The sequence below is a fragment of the Macaca thibetana genome, chromosome 13, assembly GCF_024542745.1.
Source record: "Macaca thibetana thibetana isolate TM-01 chromosome 13, ASM2454274v1, whole genome shotgun sequence".
In the NCBI taxonomy this organism is placed as follows: domain Eukaryota; kingdom Metazoa; phylum Chordata; class Mammalia; order Primates; family Cercopithecidae; genus Macaca; species Macaca thibetana.
Genome location: NC_065590.1, coordinates 40889286 through 40909616, shown reverse-complemented (window position 1 = coordinate 40909616; position 20331 = coordinate 40889286).

The following is a 20331-nucleotide window of genomic DNA, read 5'->3' as shown; positions in this document are numbered from 1 at the left end:
CAAAAATTAGGGCTCTATTTACATTTTCTATTAGGTCTCCAGAAGCAAGCCAAGCAGAAAGTGTCTTTCTGGGTGGCTGGGATCTACCAGCTGATAGCAAAGCATCTCTCTGTGATAAAATGACTAAATTAGGGCTCTGCAAATCGTGTTTCCCAGAACCCTAAGATTTAGAAGAGGCCTCAAGGACACAGAGAAAGGGCACATGGAGCTGAGAAGGGCATTGTTGCAGATAGATAGAGGAGAACTTGCTTGCAAACACTTGCAAGCCACTGACTTAAATAACTCCAGTCAGACAGTGATCAATCCTCAAACACCTTTAAGTTTTTTTTTTCAAAATCCGAAGAAATTGATGCCTGGCATCTGTTAGCACTATGATTATTTTGAATATAATCAGTTAAACTTACTGGGTGTAAGAAACATAATTGTGGAAAAGGTACTTATAAAATTAATACAAATAATGATTATTTTAAAAAACCAAAATTTACTTATAAAATTAATACAAACAATAAATGATTGTTAAAAAAATTAACCGTAGAGATTATAGAGTCAAGAGATATTCAAGCTTATATTGAAGTGGAATGCATTTTGCAAACAAATCTGATGTAGCATCCTAATAGACAAAAGACATAAACTTGATAAGATGCACAACTCTGCCAGATTCCCACCCCACTCTCCACTGCCATTTAAGATACAGAATGGGATCCCTGTCCAAAAACACAAGCCTCCTCTCCTCATTCTTGCTAGGCTCCTGGTGCTTAAAATCAAACCATTTTCACTCCTTCATGAAGCAAAGGTAACCTTCCACCCACTTGACAGTCAATGAAAAAGGTCATATTGTTTTTCACCAAAGAGCCCTTGTTATAAAAGAGATGCTTTGTGAGTCAGCTGGAGATGAGGTTTCAGCTGTCGCAAGCACCCCTGAGCCCTGTCTGTGTGTCCCTGTGACACCGTCTTTAACAATCTGACCTCTATCCTCCAGAGAACAGCCGAGAAAAATACATCATAAGCTGGAGCTCTCATGAGATAATGTTCAAAACTAGATTTGCTGATCTCAACAATCACAACTGGTTTCTTTGGGTGGGTCGGGTGTTAGTTCTTACAGAATAGAAACGGCAGACACTAAATGTTTCTTGACCAAGGATTCCATGGTCAGTCCAAGCCTGTGATACAGGTGCCCTACCAGTCATTATGCTTGGGCATATATGTGTGTGTGTGTGTGTGTGTATATATATATATATATGGTATATATTAATATATGCCATATATATATACCATATATATATATATATACCATATATATATATATATATATATATATATTCTTTTACAGCAACACAAAACAGACTAAGAAAAGTAGGCTATTTGTAGTTAAGTTTTGGGAAAGTCAGAAGTTGCATGTGATTTTTGACTGTGCTCCTAACCTCTGCATTGTTTAAAGGTCAACTGTAATTGCAGAATTGAAATCTCTGAGTAGATGGCTGATAAAATGTAGGAGGAGAAGTTGGCCTTAGATGAGGTCAGGCACTTAAGATGGCAGCTTGTCAGTGTTTATGTGAACTGTCCAAAGTGGTTACAGGCAAACCTAGAGGTGGGCTGGGGGCATCTGGGGCAGATGGTATATATATACGTGGTATATACCATATATATATATATATGGCATATATTCATATATTAGGAAGAAACAAACTGGTTTTAGGATCTCATTCTGCACACACACACACACACACACACACACACACACACACACACACCCTTGGAAGGAGGGATAGTTCTAGAAGGGGAAGACATGGAATTAACTTGTTTGCAAGTTAGGCCATGGGAAGAATAACAGCAGCTGGAGGAGGAGGAGTATTGGGGAGATTCCCCAAAGAAGGGGAGAGCACTTGGTTTGGTCAGATTGGCATCACTGAGGCCCACAGTCAACTCTTCTATCCTGATTGTGACCCAGGGCTGATGGACCTCAAAGTGGAACTAGTACATAGAAAGTAGCAGGGCTGGGCCAGAGATGCAGGGGTTTCAGCCGCAGCAAAGACTCATGTAAGGAGATGCCCCCAGCCCACCTCTAGGTTTGCCTGTAACCACTTTGGACAGTTGACCTTTAAACAATGCAGAGGTTAGGAGCACAGTCAAAAATCACATGCAACTTTTGACTTCCCCAAAACTTAACTACAAATAGCCTACTTATCTTAGTCTGTTTTGTGTTGCTGTAAAAGAATACTTGAGACTAGGTAACTTACAAAGAAAAGAGGTTTATTTGGCTCATGGTTCTGCAGGCTGTACAAGAAGCATGGTGCCAGCTTCTGATGAGAGTTTCCAGCTGCTTCCATCCATGGCAGAAGGCAAAGGGGAGCCAGCATGGAGAGAGGGGAGGCAAGGAGAGGGGGGATGTCAGGCTTTCTTAAACAGCTGGTTCTCATGAGAACTAATAGAGTGAGAACTCACTCTTCCCCTTTCCAGGGAGGGCATTAATCTGTTCATGAAGGATGCATCTCCATGACCCAAACACCTTTCACTAGGCCCCCACCTCCAACATTGGGATCAAATTTCAGCATGAGGTTTGAGGGACAAATATCCAACTATAGCACCACTGTTGACCAGAAGCCTTGCCAATAACATAAACAGTCAATTAACACCTATTTTGTATGTTTCATATATTATACACTGTGTTCTTACAATAAAGCAAGCTAGAGAAAAGAAAATGTCATTAAAAAATCATAAAGAAGAGAAAATATATTTACTATTTATTAAGTGTAAGTGGCTCATCATAAAGGTTTTTGTCCTCATGGTCTTCATGTTGAGTAGACTAAGGAGGAATAGGAGGGGTTGGTCTTTTGGTCTCAGGGGTGGCAGAGGTGGAAGAAAATTCTTGTATAAGTGGACCCACACAGTTCAAACCCGTGTTGTTCAAGGGTTGACTGTACTATCATTCGCCTTCAATCGTCAATTCTCCCTGTTTATTGAATTATACCATTAGCATATAAAAGTCTTCATAGGATTAATAGTTTTTAAAAATAGAACACTCCTTTTCACATTAGGGTCACCAATAACTTACTTTTTAAAAAACTAATAATCAGTTACCTGTTCTTATTTTAGTCTACTTTTAATACTTTTTGACACAGTAAGCCACACTGTCTCCCTTGAAAGCTTCTCTTCTCTAGATTATCTATATTCCACATTCACCTGGTTTTCCTTCTGCCTCATTGATTTCCTACTCTTTTCACTCCTCCCAAATTTCCAAACCTCATACTATTAAAGCGCGGGATAGCTTTGTCCTTAGTTCTTTTCTCTTCACTGTCTTCTTGGAAATCTTCAATTCCCTCAAGTACAAATCCCAGTCGTATGTAAATGCCTTTCAAATGTAAATCCCTGAGCTTCAGACTTCTGTATCTAGTGGCCTATTCAGTATCTCCACTTAGATACCTACTGGGCATCTCAGAATTAATATGGCCCAAATCTTTTGTAACCTCTCTAAATTCTAAAAGTACTCCACCTCATCACATGCTCACTCAAGCCTTTTCCATCTTGGTAAATAGAACCACCACACTCTCTAAAATCTCAGACCTAAAATCTAGGTTAATTCCCTTATTCTCTCACGCCTCCCTTGAGTACATCTCATCAGCTTCACCTCAATACATCTCCCAAATCAGAACATTTTCATCGTCCCTACTGTTACAAATCTAGCTCAAGGCATCATCGTCTTCTTCCTAAATCATTGCAATAGCTTCCTAATTGCTCTCCCTGCCTCTTCCTTTGACCCTGCTTCCCTTTTCTCCTTTTTCAGCCAGAGGGATCTCTCTAAAACATAAATTAGACCCACATTACTCCTTTCCTTTAAATCCTTCAATGCCTTCCCATGGCCTTAAATCCAAGTTTCTTGTCATAACTTGTAAGACTTTGCATAATCTGTTTTTGTTTTGTTTTTTGTTTTTTTGTTTGGGTTTTTTTGAGACAGAGTTTTGCTCTTATTGCCCAGACTGGAGTGCAATGGTGTGGTCTCGGCTCACTGCAACCTCTGCCTCCTGAGTTCAAGCGATTCTCTTGCCTCAGCCTCTCAAGTAGCTGGGATTACAGGTGCCTGCCATCATGCCTGGCTAATTTTTGTATTTTTAGTAGAGATGGAATTTCACCATGTTGGCAAGGCTGGTCTCGAACTCCTGACCTCAGGTGATTCATCCACCTCGGCCTCCCAAAGTGGCCAGGTGTGAGCCATGGCGCCCAGCCTAATGTGGTTTTTACCTCTTTGTTTTTGCTTTTTTTCCTCTGTATTTGGAGACTGTTGTTTAAGAAAACCTTCTCCTGTTCTACTTGTAAAATTTTTGCGCCATTGTATTTTAGGTGAGTCTCTTGAAAATGGCATATGACTGGATTTTGTTCTTTTTTAAAAAAATTCAATCTGACCAAGTCTATTAAAAATTGATTCATTTATTCTACTTCTTATCATTTTAAATGTATGTGGATTAATTTCTACCATCTTATGTTTTGGCTTTTATATGTCCAAATTTTTCTATGCCTATTTTTTCTTAGATTGAGTTGTTTTTCTTGTTTATTGCATTTCCCCCCTTTTTCTTCTTTGGAAGCTATCTACTCTATGTCTGGTCACCTTAACAGGTTCTGAAAGTAAGTTTTATTAAGGTACAATTCACTGTTTTTAAGTATACAGTTCTACGAATTGTCATATAAAGTCATGTAAGCTCCACCCCAATAATGATGTAAACTACAACGAGCTACAACTCATCAGTTTCCTGTACCTATAATTTTGCCTATTCCAAAATATGACTTAATGGAATCAGAGAGAATGTTACCTTTTCAGTTTGGCTTCTTTCACTTAGCATAATACATTCGAGATTTATTCATTCATGTCTTAGAGTATAAGTATTCCATTGTATAGGTGTGCTACTGCTATGGCTTGAATCTTTGTGATCCCTTCCCAAATTCATATATTCGCATCCTAACTGCCACGCTCAGGATATTAAGAGGTGGGGCCTTTGGAAGGTTATTAGGTGGAGGTTTGAGGGTGGAGCCCTCATGAATGGGATTAATTCTCTTATAAAAGAGACCTGAGGGAGACCCATTATCCCTTCCTCCATGTGAGAACACAGTGAAAAATGGGCTTTCCCTAGACACTGAATTTGTCTGTTTCTAGGACTTCCCAGCCTTCAGGACTTTCAGAAATAAATTTTTGTTGTTTATAAGCTACATAGTTTATGGTATTTTTTAATAGCAATCTGAACAGACTAAGACAATCACAGTTTGTTTATTCACTTACTAGCTAATGGACACTTAGGTTGTTTCTAGTTTCTAGTGATTGTGAATAAAGCTGATATAAAACATTTTCATACAGATTTATATGTGTACATACATTTTATTTCTTCTGGGTAAGTAAATACTTACGAGTAAGATTGCTGGATTGTATAGTAAGTGCATATTTAAGGTTATAAGAAGCTCTCAAATTGTTTTCCAAAGTGGCTATAATATTTGCATTCCCACCCCCAAGTACTGAGAGATTCCAATGCTCAGCATACTTGACAACACTTAGTATTTTCAGGACTTTATTTTTAACCATTTTAATAGGTGACTAGGGATGTCTCATTATAGTTTTAACTTGCAAATCCCTGATGGTTAATGATATTGAGCATCTTTTCATGTGCTTCACTGCCATCCCTACATCTTTTCTGGTAAAGCACATCTCAGAAATTTTTGTATATTATGTTTTCATTTAATTTAATTCTGAATATTTTGTAGTTTCCCTTGTGACTTCTATTTTGAAGCATGAGTTTTATTTATTTATTTATTTTTGAGATGGAGTCTTGCTCTGTCACCCAGGCTGGAGTGCAATGGCATGATCTCGGCTCACTGCAACCTCTGTGTCCTGGGTTCAAGTGATTCTCCTGCCTCAGCCTCCCAAGTAGCTGGGATTACAGGCGCCCACCACTATGCTTGGCTAATTTTTGTAATTTTAGTAGAGATGGGATTTCACCATGTTAGTCAGGCTGGTCTCGAGTTCCTGACCTCAGATGATCTGCCTGCTTTGGTCTCCCAAAGTGCAGTGATTATAGGCACGAGCCACCATGCCTGGCCAGCATGAGTTATTTAGAAGTGTATTGTTTAATGCTCAAACACTAGGAGTTTAACAAATATCTTTCTTCTCTTGGCCTCCAGTTTAATTTAACTGTGGTCAGAGAACATACATTATACAATTTCAATTGTATAATTAAGTATGTTCAAGTTTGTTTTATTGCCCAGAAAATGACTTATAATGACGAATGTTCCATGTTCCTTTGAAGAGCATATTTATTCTTCTTATATTTGGAGATTCATTTCTGCCCTTAATCTTAGAAAATTTTCTCTTCAAAAATTTATTCTCTCACATCCACTATGATAGCTATAATCAAAAAGTCTGGTAATAATAAGTATTGGTAAGGATATGGAAAAATTGGAATCCTACACACTGCTGGTGCGAATGTAAATGGTGCATCCACTTTGGAAAACAGTTGGGCAGTTCCTCAAATGAAACATTCCAAGAGAAATAAAATTATACATCTATACAAAAACTTTTGTGTCAATGTTTATTGGAGCACTATTCATAATAGCTAAAAAATGAAAATAATTGAAATGTCCATAAACTGATGAATAGATAAATGACATCTAGTATATCCAAACCATAAGATATTATTTGGCCATAAAAAGGAGTGAATACCAATACATGATACAGTATGAAAGAATTTTGAAAATATGCTAATCTATAAAGATGGAAAGTAGATTAATGGTTGCTTACGGTTGGTGGGGAGGTATTAGAGGGACAGGGAGATGATAGCTAAAGAATATGAAGTTTCTTTTTGAGGTGATGAAAGTGTTTTAAAATTGACTGTGATGATGGTTGCATATATCTGTGAATATACTACAAACAGTTGATTGCATACTTTTTTTTTTTTTTTTGATTAAGAGGGTGCTTTCTTTATTTAACAACAGAAAGCTGTTTCGGATCACAAGCATTTTGCTATATTGCAAGTGTATGTCTAATTTTTGGGAAATTAGAGATTCCTTTCTTGAAATCGGGTGACAAAATTGAGAAAGAATCTATTATTAAAAGATTACATTTAAAAGTGAACTTTTACAGTAAAAGATCTCCTTCATAGAACAATCAGAAAGATTAATTTACTTAAATGTCCTGCAGTTGATGAGTTTTTTTCCCATCTCTTTCTTTTTTCTTTTTCTTTTTTTCATTTATTTATTTATTTTATTTATTTATTATACTTTAAGTTCTAGGGCACATGTGCACAACATGCAGGTTTTTTATATATGTATACCTGTGCCGTGTTGGTGTGCTGCACCCATTAACTCGTCATTTACATTAGGTGTATCTCCTAATGCTATCCCTCCCCCCACCCCCTCCCCACAATAGGACCCGTGTGTGATGTTCCCTTTCCTGTGTCCAAGTGATCTCATTTTTCAATTCCCACCTATGAGTGAGAACATGCGCTATTTGGTTTTCTGTTCTTGCGATAATTTGCTGAGAATGATGGTTTCCAGCTGCATCCATGTCCCTGCAAAGGACACGAACTCATCCTTTTTTATGGCTGCATAGTATTCCATGGTGTATATGTGCCACATTTTCTTAATCCAGTCTGTCACTGATGGACATTTGGGTTGGTTCCAAGTCTTTGCTATCGTGAATAGTGCCGCAATAAACAAACGTGTGCATGTGTCTTTATAGCAGCATGACTTATAATCCTTTGGGTATATTCTCAGTAATGAGATGGCCAGGTCAAATGGTATTTGTAGTTCTAGATCCTTGAGGAATCGCCACACAGTTTTCTACAATGGTTGAACTAGTTTACAGTCCCACCAGCAGTGTAAAAGTGTTCCTGTTTCTCCACATCCTCTCCAGCACCTGTTGTTTCCTGATTTTTTAATGATTGCCCTTCTAACTGGTGTGAGATGGTATCTCATTGTGGTTTTGATTTGCATTTCTCTGATGGCGAGTGATGATGAACATTTTTTCATGTGTCTGTTGGCTGTATGAATGTCTTCTTTTGAGAAGTGTTTGTTCATGTCCTTTGCCCACTTTTTGATGGGGTTGTTTGGTTTTTTTCTTGTAAATTTGGTTGAGTTCTTTGTAGGTTCTGGATATTAGCCCTTTGTCAGATGAGTAGATTGCAAAAATTTTCTCCCATTCTGTAGGTTGCCTGTTCACTCTGATGGTAGTTTCTTTTGCTGTGTAGAAGCTCTTTAGTTTAATTAGATCCCATTTGTCAATTTTGGCTTTTCTTGCTGTTGCTTTTGGTGTTTTAGACATGAAGTTCTTGCCCATGCCTATGTCCTGAATGGTATTACCTAGGTTTTCTTCTAGCGTTTTTATGGTTTTAGGTCTAACATTTAAGTCTCTAATCCATCTTGAATTAGTTTTCGTATAAGGAGTAAGGAAAGGATCCAGTTTCGGCTTTCTACTTATGGCTAGCCAATTTTCCCAGCACCATTTATTAAATAGGGAATCCTTTCCCATTTCTTGTTTTTGTCAGGTTTGTCAAAGATCAGATGGTTATAGATGTGTGGTATTATTTCTGAGGGCTCTGTTCTGTTCCATTGGTCTATATCTCTGTTTTGGTACCAGTACCATGCTGTTTTGGTTACTGTAGTCTTGTAGTATAGTTTGAAGTCTGGTAGAGTGATGCCTCCAGCTTTGTTCTTTTGGCTTAGGATTGTCTTGGCAATGCAGGGTCTTTTTTGGTTCCATATGAACTTTAAAGCAGTTTTTTCCAATTCTGTAAAGAAAGTCATTGGTAGCTTAATGGGGATGGCATTGAATCTATTAATTACCTTGGGCAGTATGGCCATTTTCACAATAATGATTATTCCTATCCATGAGCATGGTATGTTCTTCCATTTGTTTGTGTCGTCTTTTATTTCACTAAGAGCAATGGCTTGTAGTTCTCCTTGAAGAGGTCCTTTACATCCCTTGTAAGTTGTATCCCTAGGTATTTTATTCTCCTTGAAGCTATTGTGAATGGGAGTTCATTCATGATTTGGCTCTCTGTTTGTCTGTTACTGGTGTATAAGAATACCTGTGATTTTTGCACATTGAATTTGTATCCTGAGACTTTGCTGAAGTTGCTTATCAGCTTAAGGAGATTTTGGGCTGAGACAATGGGGTTTTCTAAATATACAATCATGTCATCTGCAAACAGGGACAATTTGACTTCTTCTTTTCTTAACTGAATATCCTTTATTTCTTTCTCTTGCCTGATTGCTCTAGCCAGAACTTCCAACACTATGTTGAATAGGAGTGGTGAGAGAGGGTGTCCCTGTCTTGTGCCAGTTTTCAAAGGGAATGCTTCCAGTTTTTGCCCATTCAGTATGATATTGGCTGTTGGTTTGTCATCAATACCTCTTATTATTTTGAGATACGTTCCATCAATACCGAATTTATTGAGAGTTTTTAGCATAAAGAGCTGTTGAATTTTGTCAAAGGCCTTTTCTGCATCTATTGAGATAATCATGTGGTTTTTGTCTTTGGTTCTGTTTATACACTGGATTACGTTTATTGATTTGTGTATGTTGAACCAGCCTTGCATCCCAAGGATGAAGCCCACTTGATCATGGTGGATAAGCTTTTTGATGTGCTGCTGGATTCGGTTTGCCAGTATTTTATTGAGGATTTTTGCATCGATGTTCATTAGGGATATTGGTCTAAAATTCTCTTTTTTGTTGTATCTCTGTCAGGCTTTGGTATCAGGATGATGTTGGCCTTGTAAATGAGTTAGGGAGGATTCCCTCTTTTTCTATTGATTGGAATAGTTTCAGAAGGAATGGTACCAACTCCTCCTTGTACCTCTGGTAGAATTCGGCTGTGAATCTGTCAGGTGCTGGACTTTTTTTGGTTGGTAGGCTCTTAATTATTGCCTCAATTTCAGAGCCTGCTATTGGTCTATTCAGGGATTCAGCTTCTTCCTGGTTTAGTCTTGGGAGAGTGTAAGTGTCCACGAAATTATCCCTTTCTTCTAGGTTTTCTAGTTTATTTGCATAGAGGTGTTTATAGTATTCTTTGATGGTAGTTTGTATTTCTGTGGGGTCAGTGGTGATATCCCCTTTATCATTTTTTATTGCGTCTATTTTATTCTTCTCTCTTTGCTTCTTTATTAGTCTCACTAGTGGTCTGTCAATTTTGTTGATCTTTTTTAAAAACCAGCTCCTGGATTCATTGATTTTTTTGGAGGGCTTTTTGTGTCTCTATCTCCTTCAGTTCTGCTCTGAACTTAGTTATTTCTTGCCTTCTGCTAGCTTTTGAATGTGTTTGCTCTTCTCTAGTTCTTTTAATTGTGATGTTAGCGTGTCAATTTTAGATCTTTGCTGCTTTCTCTTGTGGGCATTTAGTGCTACAAATTTCCCTCTACACACTGCTTTAAATGTGTCCCAGAGATTCTGGTATGTTGTATCTTTGTTCTCATTGGTTTCAAAGAACATCTTTATTTCTGCCTTCATTTCGTCATGTACCCAGTAGTCATTCAGGAGCAGGTTGTTCAGTTTCCATGTAGTTGAGCGGTTTTGATTGAGTTTCTTAGTCCTGAGTTCTAGTTTGATTGCACTGTGGTCTGAGAGACAGTTTGTTATAATTTCTGTTCTTTTACATTTGCTAAGGAGTGTTTTGCTTCCAACTATGTGGTCAATTTTGGAATAAGTGTGATGTGGTGCTGAGAAGAATGTATATTCTGTTGATTTGGGGTGGAGAATTCTGTAGATGTCTATTAGGTCTGCTTGGTGCAGAGTTGAGTTCAATTCCTGGATATCCTTTTTAACTTTCTGTCTCGTTGATCTGTATAATGTTGACAGTGGGGTGTTAAAGTCTCCCATTATTATTGTATGGGAGTCTAAGTCTCTTTGAAAGTCTCTAAGAACTTGCTTTATGAATCTGGGTGCTCCTGTATTGGGTGCATATATATTTAGGATAGTTAGTTCTTCTTGATGAATTGATCCCTTTACCATTATGTAATGGCCTTCTTTGTCTCTTTTGAGCTTTGATGGTTTAAAGTCTGTTTTATCAGAGACTAGGATTGCAACCCCTGCTTTTTTTTGTTTTCCATTTGCTTGGTAGATCTTCCTCCATCCCTTTATTTTGAGCCTATGTATGTCTCTGCGTGTGAGATGGGTCTCCTGAATACAGCAAACTGATGGGTCTTGACTCTATCCAGTTTGCCAGTCTGTGTCTTTTAATTGGGCCATTTAGTCCATTTACATTTAAGGTTAATATTGTTATGTGTGAACTTGATCCTGTCATTATGATATTAGCTGGTTATTTTGCTCGTTAGTTGATGCAGTTTCTTCCTAGCATCAATGTACTTTACATTTTGGCATGTTTTTGCAATGGCTGGTACCTGTTGTTCCTTTCCATGTTTAGTGCTTCCTTTATGATCTCTTGTAGGGCAAGCCTGGTGGTGACAAAATCTCTCAGCATTTGCTTATCTGTAAAGGATTTTATTTCTCCTTCCCTTATGAAACTTAGTTTGGCTGGATATGAAATTCTGGGTTGAAAATTCTTTCCTTTAAGAATGTTGAATATTGGTCCCCACTCTCTTCTGGCTTGTAGAGTTTCTGCTGGGAGATCTGCTGTTAGTCTGATGGGCTTCCCTTTGTGTGTAACCTGACCTTTCTCTCTGGCTGCCCTTAACATTTTTCCTTCATTTCACCTTTGGTGAATCTGACAATTATGTGTCTTGGAGTTGCTCTTCTCGAGGAGTATCTTTGTGGTATTCTCTGTATTTCCTGAATTTGAATGTTGGCCTGCCTTACCAGGTTGGGGAAGTTCTCCTGGATGATATCCTGAAGAGTGTTTTCCAACTTGGTTCCATTTTCCCCGCCACTTTCAGGCACACCAATCAGGCGTAGATTTGGTCTTTTCACATAATCCCATATTTCTTGGAGGCTTTATTCATTTTTTTTACTCTTTTTTCTCTACACTTCTCTTCTCGCTTCATTTCATTCATTTGATCTTCAATTGCTGATACTCTTTCTTCCAGTTGATCGAGTCGGTTACTGAAGCTTGTGCATTTCTCATGTAGTTCTCGTGTTATGGTTTTCATCTCTGTCAGTTCTTTTGAGGACTTCTCTACATTGGTTATTCTAGTTAGCCATTCATCAAATCTTTTTTCAAGGTTTTTAGTTTCTTTGTGCTGGTTACATAGTTCCTCCTTTAGCTCTGAGAAATTTGATCAACTGAAGCCTTCTTCTCTCAACTCATCAAAGTCATTCTCCGTACAGCTTTGTTCCATTGCTAGCGATGAGCTGCATTCCTTTGGAGGGAGAGATGCGCTCTGATTTTTTGAATTTCCAGCTTTTCTGCACTGCTTTCTCCCCATCTTTGTGGTTTTATCTGCCTTTGGTCTTTGATGGTGGTGATGTACTGATGGGGTTTTGCTGTGGATGTCCTTTCTGTTTGTTAGTTTTCCTTCTAACAGTCAGGACCCTCAGCTGCAGGTCTGTTGGAGTTTGCTTGAGGTCTACTCCAGACCCTGTTTGCCTGGGTATCAGCAGCGGAGGCTGCAGAAGACAGAATATTGCTGAACAGTAAGTGTTGCTGTCTGATTCTTGCTCTGGAAGCTTCGTCTCACGGGTGTACCCAGCCATGTGAGGTGTGAGGTGTCAGTCTGCACCTAGTAGGGGATGTCTCCCAGTTAGGCTACTCAGGGGTCAGGGACCCACTTGAGTAGGCAGTCTGTCCATTCTCAGATCTCAACCTCTGTGCTGGGAGATCCATTGCTCTCTTCACAGCTGTCAGACAGGGCCGTTCACCTCTGCCGAGGTTTCTCTGCTTTTTGTTTAGCTATGCCCTGTCCCCACAGGTGGAGTCCACAGAGGCAGGCAGGCCTCCTTGAGCTGTGGTGGTCTCCACCCAATTTGAGCTTCCCTGGGGGTTTTGTTTACCTACTTAAGCCTCAGCAATGGTGGGCGCCTCTCTCCCAGCCTCACTGCCACCTTGCAGTTAGATCTCAGACTGCTGTGCTAGCAATGAGGGGGCCTCCATGGGCATGGGACCCTCTGGGCCAGGTGTGGGATATAATCTCCTGGTGTGCCATTTGCTACGACCCTTGGTAAAGGACAGTATTAGGGTGGGAGTTACCCGATTTTCCAGGTGTTATGTGTCTCAATTTCCTTTGGCTAGGAAAAGGAATTCCCTTCCTCTTTGTGCTTCCCAGGTGTAACGATGCCTCGCCTTGCTTCAGCTCTCACTGGTCGGGCTGCACCCACAGACCAGCACCAACTGTCCGACACGCCCCAGTGAGATGAACCCGGTACCTCAGTTGAAAATGCAGAAATCACCTGTCTTCTGTGTCACTCACACTGGGAGCTGGAGGCTGGAGCTGTTCCTGTTCGGCCATCTTGGGTGCACCCCTTTTCGATTGCATACTTTAAATGAGTGAATTGTATAGTCTGCAAGTTGTATCTCTATAAAGCTATTGCAAAAAATTATTCTCCCCTTTTCTCTTTAGTCTCTTCTTCTGGGACTACAAATTGATATGTAAAAAATTGGTTACAACATCTTACTGGTTACATCATCCAATAAGAACACTAAGAATAGCTTAATACTTTAATTTGTAGTCATTCTTATTTCATCGATTGTCAGTAAAATGTTTTTATAGCGCTTTTTAAAAACCAGTATCTAATCAAGGTTCTCAAATTGCATTTGGTTATCATCTGTTTTTAGAGTCTTTTAATCTAAAACATTCCTCTCTCCTTTTATTTATTTATTTTGTGTGTGTGTGTGTGTGTGATACTGGCCTTTATTTTTTAATTATCCAGGTGACTTTTTCATGGAAAATCATCCACTGAGTTTTTAATATTAACTATTATATTTTTCATTCCCAGAAAATCTTTTTTTCATATTGATCATTTGAAATGCTTGCTCTTTGCTTATGTTTTTCTATTCTATTTTTCCTTGTTTAAATATATATATACACATATATATATATATACACACACACACATATATATACACACATATATATCTCTCTATATATTTTTTTGAGATGGAGTCTCATTCTGTCACCCAGGCTGGAGTGCAGTGGTGTGATCTCGGCTCACTGCACCCTCTGCCTTCTGGGTTCAAGTGATTCTCCTGCCTCAGCCTCCCAAGTAGCTGGGATTACAGGCACGTACCACCATGCCTGGCTACTTTTTTTTTTGTATTTTTTAGTAGAGGCAGGGTTTCACTGTGTTAGCCAGGATGGTCTTGATCTCCTGACCTCGTGATCCGCCCGCCTTGGCCTCCCAAAGTGCTGAGATTACAGGTGTGAGCTCTGTGCCCGGCCCTTGTTTAAATATTTTACACACAGTTAGTGTATATTCTGTATCTAAGAATTCCTTCAGCTAAAGTTCATGGAGGTCTAAATGTCTGTTGTTTCTGATGGCTCTTTCAGTAGCTTGCTTTCTTACAAACTCAGTAATTTTTAATGAAGATCTCCTATTTCACTGAAGTAAGATCCAGATAGATCTGCATAGAAGGTACATCATTCTAGGAAAATTTGTGTTTCCTTTTATAGGGATCCGAGTGCACAATAGTGGGCCATTTTAGTTTCATTTCTCAGTTTGAAGTTTCCCTACTCTCCAGGATAGAATAACTTTGAACCCTAGACTAGTATTTTTCCAGCTGGAATTGGAATTGCAGAATACAAGTTTTCATTGTGGCTGCCTTTTCTGGCCTGTTGTTTCACTGAATGTGGGGGCCTCATCTTGTGTGTCTTCCCCCAATCTTGTGTGTTCTCAGTGTAGTCTCCTGTGCCCTCTGTGACCACTAATCCCTCAAAGCACTAGACTCCTAACAGTGTTTGCCTCAGGGCAGACCCAGCTTCACACATTAGCTTACCAGGTGAACCCATCAGTTCACCAGGCGGCTATTCACGCATGTGGGTCTCCCCTATTTTTAGGCAACTTCAGCTGTGCATTAAACAATATGTTGTAACTGACTCTGTACCAGGGGTTCTGCAGCAGGAGGACTGATTTTCAGAGTAGCGGATGTGCTACACCACTGGAAGCAAAATCCTCTACTTAACTTTATGACCTCATCTCCCTGGACCTTCACTTTCTTCACTTCATGCCAGCCACACTGGACTATAACTCAAACACATAAAAGCTCACAGCTGTCCCAGAGCCTTTTCACCTGTTATTTGTTTTCTTGAAAAGGCTCTTTTCTTCAATTCTTCACATGGTCGCACTTTATCGCCATTCAGGTCTTAGCTCAAATGTTCCACCTCCAGATTCTTCCCTGGTCACTCTCAGTTATTAATACTTTCTCTTATCTCAGCTAAATGTTTCTATGTAGTACTTCCCAGAACCTAAAGTTATTTTGTTTATTGATTTGTTTATGTTTTATTCTCTAGAATGTAACTGTTTAAGGGCAGGGACCCTGTTCTAGAAAAGTGCTTGGCACCGATAGACACTCTAAAAGTATTTGTTGATTGGTTGGGTAATATCTCTGTTCTTTATCTCCTGCTGAAATACCTTCCTATTCTCTCCTGCAGGCTGGAAACCATGGCCATATTCATAGTCACAATAGTTAGCTTAGTATAGTAAGGTCTCCACTAAAATGCCATCCTGTGTGTTCTAACAGGTAACTACTCAAACTGTGTGTATGTGCGAATATGTGTGTGTGTCCATTTAGATGCATACATATGACTGATGTAAGTTTAGAAAATATATCTAGTTGTACAAACCACATCCAGACCCCCTGAATTATCTAACAAACAAAAGCCATGATTTAATCCCTCCCTCAGCACCGCAGGGAAACCTTAGGGAAGGGATACAGTGGAATGATCTCTTTTTCAATTTATAGTTCAATACCATTAGGTAGTTTTTAAAGAATTCTATCAGCACGGCTACAAGGGAATCTCCAAATTTCTTTTTTGTGCATATGTGTGTGTTAAGAAATATTAGTTTTATTTAGCCAGTTTTCACACCTGAATATTTATTCTATAAAAACTGTACAGATTGTATAGTTTAGATACAGTTCAAACTACTGAATGAAAAGGTAGGTCCCACAGATGCAAAAATACCATACCAATCAATGCAGGGTAAAGGCAGGTTTACACACTGCACAGCTCTCCAGGTGACTGGGGAGTTGGTCAATTCTAAGTATAAACTTCAAAACTGTAAAAAAAAAAAAAAAAAAAAAAAAGGATTTGGTTTTATTTTGCTCTTCACACATTCAGTATGATTTCAAAATCAGAAGCCTAACTAATAATAGGCATCTGTAGTCTGGAATTAGTACCCACTGCTGGAAGGAGTCCATGTGTCTATCCATACAGGACACTCTTGGAGACCATACTGAGCTCAGTATATTGCATAGACATAAAAGCAGAGACCAAGAACATTAAATGTTGAATATAAGGTAGTTCTTTCTTGTTTTGAAAGGAGTTTTTGCATTTAACAATGTGCCAAAAAATTTTAACTTATTAAATAAAATACATTCTAAGGGAACATAAAATTACACTTTATAAACATAAAAATGCTTTATTTTGGTGTAATACATCAATCATATCTGCAAATAGAAAACCAAAACTGTCTATAAAGTAGTATTTCTCATCCAGCAACAAGAAGTACTTATGTAGTTATTTTTCAAAAGGGTCAGGAAACCTACTTAAAACCCACTAAAGGCTAACTTATAACTTAGATAGTCATACTTAAGCTATTCAGTGATTCACTAATACTGCAAAAAAAGCTTTCTTCTGGAGACAGTGGTTTCTTCATGTTAACTAGGTAAGAACTGGACATATTTTAAAAAGAAGGAGAAATCAACTGTTTCCCTCTCAATGCTCACAAGGGTCTTCCTGGCTGCAAGGAAGCAATTAACTCACTGATGGAAGTGTCTTTGAAACTTGCATGTTTGGTTTTTTACTATGAATGAATAAATGATTACCATTTCACTGAAAGTGCTAAGTATTTTTGCGGGTTTGTAATATGACAGCAATGATGTTGATGATCAAAGGCTATTTAAGCATCCAAGACTTTTGAGTCAGGATAGATGTGTGATTCATGTCTTATACAGGGGTAATATTAAAAGTATTAAACAACCATCATGGCATAGATGCCAGCCACAGCACAGGACATGGAGCCTCCTGTCATGTCAGGTCAGGTTAGTGGGGCGGCATCAGTGGACTCAAAGCAGCAGTTGTTCAAAACTGATATGGGAGGACTTCAATATTTTAACAACCAGTATGTATTGGCCATATGTCAGCCTTGATCTTACGGGACTGTGGCTGGTCTGAGCTTCCAGAGACCTTAGAAAGCATCTAGTCCTGACGTTTCATGTTTATTCTTAACCTACAGAATCTAATAAGCCATAGCTTGTTTGTAAACCAGTCTTAAACTTTTTGAACAATGTCTCTTGGTCCCTTTCCTGTATATTAGGATTGGTTTCATCCATATGTAATCATGAATTTCAGCAAGTGTAGCTTTCTTAGAAGCCTGTTTGCTTTCAGAAATCTTTGAAAAATGACTTCTCATGGAGAACTATCTCTGCAGAGAATATCTCATCTATTAAGTGAAGAAATACAACCTTTCTCTTTCCCCATTATCGGGGAACACCTCTTAAGGTTCCATCTCTCAATACTGCCACATGGGGGGTTAAATTTCTTTCTTTCTTTTTTTATTTTGAGATGGTGTCTTGCTCTGTCACCCAGGCTGGAGTGCAGTGGTGGGATCTTGGCTCACTGCAAGCTCCACCTCCCAGGTTCACGCCATTCTCCTGCCTCAGCCTCCCGAGTAGCTGGGACTACAGGTGCTCACCACCACGCCCGGCTAAATTTTTTGTATTTTTAGTAGAGATGGGGTTTCACTGTGTTAGCCAGGATGGTCTCAATCTCCTGACCTCATGATCCGCCCGACTCAGCCTCCCAAAGCGCTGGTATTACAGGCGTGAGCCACCGCGCCCGGCCTATTGGGGGTTCAAACATGAGTTTTGAAGAGGATAAATGTTCAAACTATAGCAGAAGGCATGACTATATATGGTCCTGTTCAGAGTGCACTATGCCTTATTTATTTAAAAATTTCGTATCTTATAAAAAGCACAATTTAAATACAAATGTATAAAGCATATAAAATTTTCTCTAAACTTATTTCAGCATTTCTTCCTTTATGTAATATATTCCAAGCTTCCTACACACCTGCCACCAAAAAAAAAAAAAAAAAAAAAAAAAGAAGAAAATGAAGAAAGAAAGGGAGAAGGAAGGAAGAAAAGAAGGAAAGAAGAAGAATACAGAATACAGAAGAAGAATACAGAATACAGAAGAAGAATACAGAAGCAGGTCCTTGGGATGCACAGTTAATTCAGAAGCCTCATTTTGGCCAGAAGTTTCTGTTTGGCCTTAGGCTTCTTCAAGTCTTTTACCAGAACTGCATATAAATTCATGTGAGGGTCACCCTCTTTCTTCCTTCCTCTTGACCACCTGGGACAGGAGTTGCTGTGATATAATGGGAAAAGGTTGACTTTTAGAATCTGGAGACTTTTGGAGAAGACAAATTAGGCATTTCCTAGCAAGTACCTACAATATACAGTAGTTGCTCAAAATTGTCTGCTGAACCTGAGGTTTTTAGTGGGCAGGGAAAGGTCAGCCAAGAGGAAATGAAGAAAGGCAGGAGAGCCTGCTAATTTGCAATCTGGATAATCAGACACGATACTCAACGTCCACAAATTCATTCAATCTTTCCATGGAATGCAGGCACATGGTAGGCTTACTATTGTACCATGCATATCTTATCTGAATATAAAATTGAGACACCCTTCTTAGGGACCTTCTGGAGATCTTCTCCAAAATATTTTTCACATTTCAATTATAGCTTTTCCAAAATTTTGGCCAATATGGGAATTGTTTAGCAACCACATCAAGGGGAAATAGAAATATCTTTTTAATAATTTAACTAGACATTCAGTTTTTTAAAAAAATAACCTTTCACTTCATAAAGTGCAAACTGTGTCATGAGAAAAAGAGATGGAGATAGAGTTGGCATTTTGCAACAGGGAAAAAAAAAACAATGAACAAAAATACTGCACTTACAGTAAGAGTAACAACAGTTGAAGTTTGAGAATTATTGGGAGGGGGTGTACTAACAAAAGGGCAGGAAAGAAAAACTGTTTTACAAGTGAGATTTCTTAGCTTCCAGAAATAGAGAAAGGAGTTTATATACTCCTGCACATTTGTACAGACTTGCAAGATGTGCTTTGCTTAATTCTTAGGTTATACTATTTATGCTGTTGGTATGCGGAAGACCAATGCTGTTTTAATATTTATGCTGTTAACAAAATTCCTCCAGTCTCAGCCTTTGCTTATGATGGTGGATAGAGACAAGCACTAGAATTTCAAAGATGTTGAGTTTAGAGTCAGAAAGGACATTAAATATGAACTCCTATTCTTTGGGGTAATATATATATATATATATATATTTTTTTTTTTCTAACTGCAATGTAAAATGCTTCTTATTTTCTAAGAGATGTCAGTCAGGAATAGGGTCACAAACCATATTGAAGGGAAAACTCTGTATTTGAAACTACAAAATGCTGTGTTGAACTCTGGGCTTAGACATTCAGATCGAAATATATTGCCAGGTTATTATAAGTATGTTCCGTGTGAGAAAATATCTCCTCCCAGATGCAATGTATCTCTTAGATTTTTCGCAAGTTGTTTTTGTTATTGTTGGCCTTTTCAAAGGTTCCAAATATTGGAGACTTTTCAAATTCTTATTGTGTTTCTCCCCTCCCTTCAGGATGTCTTGACTGGGGAGTCATGTTCAATTACTTGTACACGTTCATCTGTTATTACCTTCTGCTCATTGGAGGGTTCATTGTTGCATATCTTTCTTGCTGATCATAAAAAATCCTTTCTCTTGACCTGGAGTTTCTGTGACAGCAAAGCTGGATCACTCGTCTCCTGCTCCTGTGCATCCAGGACCCTCCTTGGGAATGAAGACCCTTCCATGGTCCCTCCTGTCTCCCCATCTCCTTGACCATTCTACCATCCAACCAACTGTGCACCTCTCTAAATATGGAATGCTGCATAGGCAATGCAGCCACTCTATTCAAAATGAGGACTCTACTCCCTTTTTGAGTTTTTCTGTGATTTCTTATGGTGTAGCTAGAGCTCCCATTTCATTTAAAATTAGCTTTTGTTAAAAAGGAAAATATGCTGAACTGCTTAATGCATTTGCCAGTTCATTTTAATTTTGATTCAACAATTATCTACAATAATATAACAAGCCCATATTATCTATTTATAAAGATGTGTGTGTGTGCAGTGAAAGGTTGTCTCTGGGTGGAAAGAGCTGAGGACCTGAGCAGCACTCATTAGCTCC